Consider the following 6230-nt stretch of genomic DNA (forward strand, 5'->3'; position numbering starts at 1 on the left):
TGGAGTGGCGGTCTCATATGTTGACTTCACAGCGCAGATGTGTTCCTGCCACGTCAAGGCTCAAGGTGATGACTAATGCGCCATATATAAAAGAGCCGCTTTGAGTGACCATGATTTAAATCGTCTGTGACCACTCCCAAAGTGGCACAGCCCTCACTCACGCAGATCTGCTATTATAATAAAGTACATGTATTTTTAATTATAGTTAGTTTTTAATTCGTGTTGATGAATTCAGTTAGTTTTAATTCATTTTAGAGCAGGATTGTTAAATTTCTTCATGTTTTTTTCCAATTCTTTTTTAATTCTTTATTTTACTTTTTGTTTTAGTATTTGTTTTATATTCATGGAATGCTAAATTATAACACAGGGTCATCAAGCATAGTGCATTTATGTAACTACGCTGAAGCCATTTGGTTAAATCAGGTTCAAATAGGAACAGGTGTGTGTGTGTGTGTGTGTGTGTGTGTGTGTGCGTGTGTGTGTGTGTGTGTGTGTGTGTGCGCCATTCATGTTAGTTTCCGTGGAGTTCCAGGGTGACTACAGGCTCACGCTATGCTAGTTTCAAGCTTGAAATTGCTTGATGGGTGTTTTATGTGCTGTTTATCATGTGATGCGGGTAGCAACCATGTTTATTTTTAATACTTATCGTAACGGTAGGCCAATCTTGGTGCCAAGGAGGAACCCTGTGGAAGATCTGTCGCATGGGTGTTCATGAGCAGCACTGTGAGTGGGGTGTCCATGGCATGGAACGTACAACTTTTTATTGTTTAAGTCATTTTTGATTGAGGATTAAATTTTGAAATTGGTTTTGTATACCTGTATTTGTATTTATTGTGCGTTTGTTTAATTTGTAGGATTCACAAAAGTAGAGCCCGTTAATTGTCAGCACCAAGCAAAACTGTGCATGACGTGTGTTAAATCTGGCCTAGGTTTTGTGTAGGATCATTGATTGTGTAGGTCAGGGGTGCCCATTACGTCGATCCTGATCTACTGGTAGATCTGAAAGGCATTGTGGGTAGATCAGGTCGACCATCCGCCCTGACAGTTTTTTTTTTTTAATAACAATCTTATCTATTTAAGAAGTCAATTACAAATCACAGAAAATCCGTCCTGACAATTATTATATATTTTTTTTATCTGTCCTGACAATGACATTCGAACTTTCTCTGCCACACGCGTCACTGCGCATGCGGATTCAACTCCGCTAATTACTGCATAACTCTCATAATTTGAGAATAAGACACGAGATAAATATGAGTGGAAAAGCTGGACTAAGTAAAAATCCAAACACCTACCACTACCATAAGGAGTGGGAGGAGTACAAGTACCGGTACCCCAACATCAGGAAATGTGCTACCTTTTTGACCGCATTATTTGGCTCCACTTATTTATGTGAGTCAGCCTTTTCGCACATGAAGATCATTAAATCCAAGTACCGTTCCACCATGACTGATGAGCATCTGGAAATCTGCTTGAGGCTGGCTATCAGCAGCTAATGTCCGGACTGTGCATCCCTGTCTGATTTAATTTAGTGCAAGTCGTCAGAGTAAGGTAATGACAAAACATTTATTTGTTGTAATGTGCTATACAGGTTGATGCACTCATGCATATCTATAATGTACAAATATAAATAATTCAAAATATATATATAAATAATGTCTTTTTCATTTTTAACAGGCGGTAGATCATTTTGACTCGGTCATGTCATAAGTAGATCTCAGGCCGAAAAGGTGTGGGCACCCTTGGTGTAGGTAATGAGCTTTGCAATCCATTATTACAGTGCCCCCTTCTTAAGGAGAGGCGAGACATTGAGTGGGCAAACTTGGTCCAGTCACCACTGCCTAATCAAATCCCCCTGTGACTATTTCACAGCTCTACGCTGGCTTGACTGGATGGGATAAGCCTATTGGAGATGAAGTCCCTTCCAAATATTGGTGGAACAATAGGGGGGGGGGGCTTTCAGATCATTCACAGCAGCTTAGACGGACCCGCAGTTGTGTGTGCGCGCGTGTGTGTGTTTACATCTGCCTCTTGTGGTAAGATGAAGAAACGCAGGGGAGAGAAGGTGGAACCGGAGGACAGAAGGGCCAACAGGACACAAGACGAAGAGAAGGCTAGGTGGTGGAGAAACAGGATGAATATAATCGCCAGGGAGGGAAGAAGGAATCATTGAGAGGAACGGGAGTTCAATGCTAAATGTGGAGGAGGGACGGAGTTGTGTTGCGGACAAAGTTCTGTATAAAATCACTCGCACACATAAAAGGAGAAAAAAATTGTGGTTGAGAAAAGTGGGTTGTGCAGGCAAAGAAAAGGATGCAGAAGAAGAGCGAAAATTCTTCAGGGAAGTGAGCAAGTTGGGCTGAACAATTGCAGAGTAATGCGGCTCTTATTGAACCGGCGTGGCGCGAGATGACAGAACTCGAGCTCCTCGAAAGCGACGTGCACTCAGCGAGACGCGTTGGCACCGATCAGCAAAGGTCAATTAACCCGACCACCTGCTGCTCGCCAACAAATGCCATCCCAACGCTCCGCCATTTCGGCTGCACTGAAAAAGAAAGACTGCTGAGTCAGAAGATCAAGTCATCATCTTGTTTTACCCATAATGCACTCAATTGCTGCGCCTCATTTCAAGCTGCGAAAAACAAATCACACAGGCAAGTGTGCCTGCCTCATCGATCGTTTTATTACTTGTACGATGGAAGCTATCATTCCTCAAAGGGTTCAAGGAAAGTGAGTCAATCCATCTTCACGACAGGTCCACCCCACCAAGCCGTGATGGATGGGGGCAGATATGGCAGCGTGAGAGATTAGAAACACAAGCTGCATCAATGGCGACCACCGAGAAATTGGTGGCTTGAAGATTTTGCAAGCTGCAGGTACTTTGGAATCTGACATAAGGTTATTTTTTGATCGTAAAAAGGAAAATAACATTCTCTTAATCCAAGAGAGAAATAAACCACTCTAAGGTTGAACATGCAGTAAGTCTTTCCGGGATGTTGCCTGACCTTTGATATGTTTGGATTTTGAAAAAAAAAAAGTCACATAGGAAATAATGGAAACAGAAACAATTAATTCCGGAAGAAAGTGCGGCCATCACACACACACACACGCACACACACAGACATTATATATATATATATGGCAGCCCGGTAGTCCAGTGGTTAGCACGTCGGCTTCACAGTGCAGAGGTACCGGGTTCGATTCCTGCTCCGGCCTCCCTGTGTGGAGTTTGCATGTTCTCCCCGGGCCTGCGTGGGTTTTCTCCGGGTGCTCCGGTTTCCTCCCACATTCCAAAAACATGCGCAGTAGGCTGATTGAACACTCTAAATTGTCCCTAGGTGTGAGTGTGAGTGCGAATGGTTGTTCGTTTCTGTGTGCCCTGCGATTGGCTGGCAACCGATTCAGGGTGTCCCCCGCCTACTGCCCGAAGACAGCTGGGATAGGCTCCAGCACCCCCGCGACCCTAGTGAGGAACAAGCGGCTCGGAAGATGAATGAATGAATGAATATATATATATAAAAAACGGATGCCAGCTTGCACTGTGCAAATATACGTCACTCAAATCTCACTCCTCTGAATCATCAAAAGAGGATCTTGGCCCAGACTTTTAGGTCATGGGTTAGTGCACTTGATGTGAGGCTTGAACCACCGTCACAGTGGTGCCGTGATCCGGATTGGGAGTGAGGTTCTCGAGGAATGAGTGCAACAAATGGTACCTTGCGCAGATCTAAATTTACCGGTAAGTAATATGGACGGCGGCCGACATGGACAGGAAACGTAGTCATCAATGTGTGGCCTGGAATGGACCGACCATTCCAGAATCTTCTGAAGTTCCTAATGGCCACCACCTCCCTGTGCCCTGGCAGAATTTCTGCACTATGTACCATTTCTCTGATATGTACCATTCCAAAAAGAGTGATTCAAATTAAACTATAGGGCAATACTGAGTAGCACATTATTAAACAAAAACGTAACAAAGAAAATAACGAGCCGACTTTCTGATACCTCTCAAAAACAAACAAATGAAATAGTAGGGCTATTGCACATGATGCGTCTATTACCGCTACTAACAATCATAAATATACTGGTAGGAAGAGTGTTTTGTGTTGATGATGTCATGAATGTGTGGTTTCATTACCAAAATTCATCACTGAAGAATGAAGTTAGCATGACGTGAAAAATCCAGACGGAGATTGAGAACAAACAGTTACACACTAAAAACAAATGTAAGGTCCTTGAACGAAGAAATAAGGTAGTGGCTTTTTTGGGGGGCCATTTTCAGTCGAGCTTAAACCGAAAAAAAGTGTCCCCTGTCACAATTTCTACCTTGCCTTTGTGATGCTACACTACCCGCATATCAATGTTGTAATATGACCCGACCGAGTTCCGTGTCTCACGTCGCTTGTCGCATTTGCCACTCAAAGCTGCGGTCCAATTTCCTGATGCTCATTTTGTCCAACTGACCCCCTTCCTCTGTCAGCCTCCTCCTTTTCCTTTCCATTCCACTGAGCCCGTTTGGACCCAAACAAGGCAAGTTGCTCAAACCGGTGAGAGAATGCTGTAAAATTCCTGAACATGTTTGCTCTGTCTGATGTCACACAGTCTAATTTCTTCTGTCTCCCCCCCGATTTTGAAACAGTGTCAATTCAACAAGAGCTTTCGATGTGGTCTTAATTGAACTGGCTTATCTGCTCATTTTGTTAGTTACTGTCGTTTGTGCGAATCGTACTTCCTCTCCTGACCCAACTAAGCCAATCGAATCGTAATTAAGAGACTTGTTGAGAGTTAACCAGCATTCACAAAATGTAGTCTTCAACTGACGACAAAACACTTGGCTGCTCGGAATACATTTTCGTGATGTAGGCCTAACCTCTGATTGATTTAGCAATTGTTAACCTGCTGCTCTGTCAAATTCATTCATGAACACCGATGATCTTTTGTGCATGTCAAAATGAACGTGGCTGCCAATTCTCACATCCGCCTTCCCAGTGAATGTCTTGTTCAAGCCATGTACAGGTGTGCGCCGACCATCTTTCACTCACCCATGTTCTGAAAATGTTCTGGTGAGTTGAACTAAAGCGTCATGACCCTGAAGCAGAAGTGTGTCAAAATAGCTTGCCTTTATCTCCATTGTGCAGCGTGGCCAAGCGTCTCCGACAGACCTCATCCGCACAGTGGCCATACATGAGTGGACAGGGGAAGAAAAGAGGCGGTTTTAATCCAATATTACTAGCACAGCAGCATTGCTGTGGAAAATTACTTTTTTTTTTTTGCATGGGAGAGATCAACATTGTTGGCCTGATTGTGCCTTTGGGGACTCTGGATTTCAGTTTTTCTCTTCCTTTGGTCCCTCATTGGCCACGCAGCTTGAAAACAATGGATTCATTCAGCACAAACATTTGTCAACACACGGCTTTAGAAGGGTAAGTGAAATAAATGGGGCTATAGAAATAAAATTGTTCCGCATATCGACAGGAAGCTGATTTGAGGGGGCTTTCCCAAAGGCTTAACAAAGATGCGGTTGGCAGCCGGCAGTCTCGTCAGAGCTCTGATGGATTACAAACAGAATGCTCAGACCCTGTGACTGGCCTTTGGAAAGGCAGATGTGAGGCTCATTCCCAACTTATGTTTCATGAAGGTCTTGGATTAGCTCAAACTCTTCAGCAAGGCAGCAGTTCACATTGTTGAATTGAAGCTGCAGAAACGTGGCCTCGGGGACCGACTTGGTTTTGCACAAGTCGGTCTTCAACCAGGCCAAGAGCTCAGCAGCACACATTCACTGTCACACACTCGCATGGACTTGAATATTTTCATGAAACAGCGTGGCGGAGCACCAAAACGGTTTTGCTTTAAACGGCAGAAGTAATTTCATGCCGATTTGGCATGTGCGTTGAAATGAGCTTTTCTGTGCTGTAATGTGAGGATGCTGCCCACGTTCTTTTTGATTCTGCAAATTGCCATAGACACTGATGATTCAGTACGTTGCCTGCAGGATGGACGCGGCGGAGCAGCAGGCCGTGCCATGAAAAATGGCACAAGGGGCGCCATATACCATCGATCGGCGAACGTCATTGGCGTCATTCATTAATAATAATACATTTTATTTATAAGCGCCTTTCAAGACACCCAAGGACACCAAGACAGGAGACCTCCGCTTTGGCCACATTTCTTCGAGTCTCCATTTTGATCAGATATTCCAACATGTACAGGAGAAGGTCACAGTGTGTTTG

The 6230-nt window shown here is 44.0% G+C and overlaps 1 long non-coding RNA gene across 1 annotated transcript; it reads left to right on the top strand.

The window, feature by feature from the left end:
* The first annotated feature begins 804 nt into the window (after positions 1-804).
* On the top strand, positions 805-1874 carry LOC127595488 (uncharacterized). The gene is made up of 2 exons (XR_007961276.1): positions 805-957; positions 1752-1874. It is a non-coding gene; the product is annotated as an uncharacterized LOC127595488 (long non-coding RNA).
* The last annotated feature ends 4356 nt before the right edge of the window (positions 1875-6230 follow it).

The sequence above is a fragment of the Hippocampus zosterae genome, chromosome 2 (genome assembly GCF_025434085.1).
Source record: "Hippocampus zosterae strain Florida chromosome 2, ASM2543408v3, whole genome shotgun sequence".
NCBI lineage: Eukaryota > Metazoa > Chordata > Actinopteri > Syngnathiformes > Syngnathidae > Hippocampus > Hippocampus zosterae.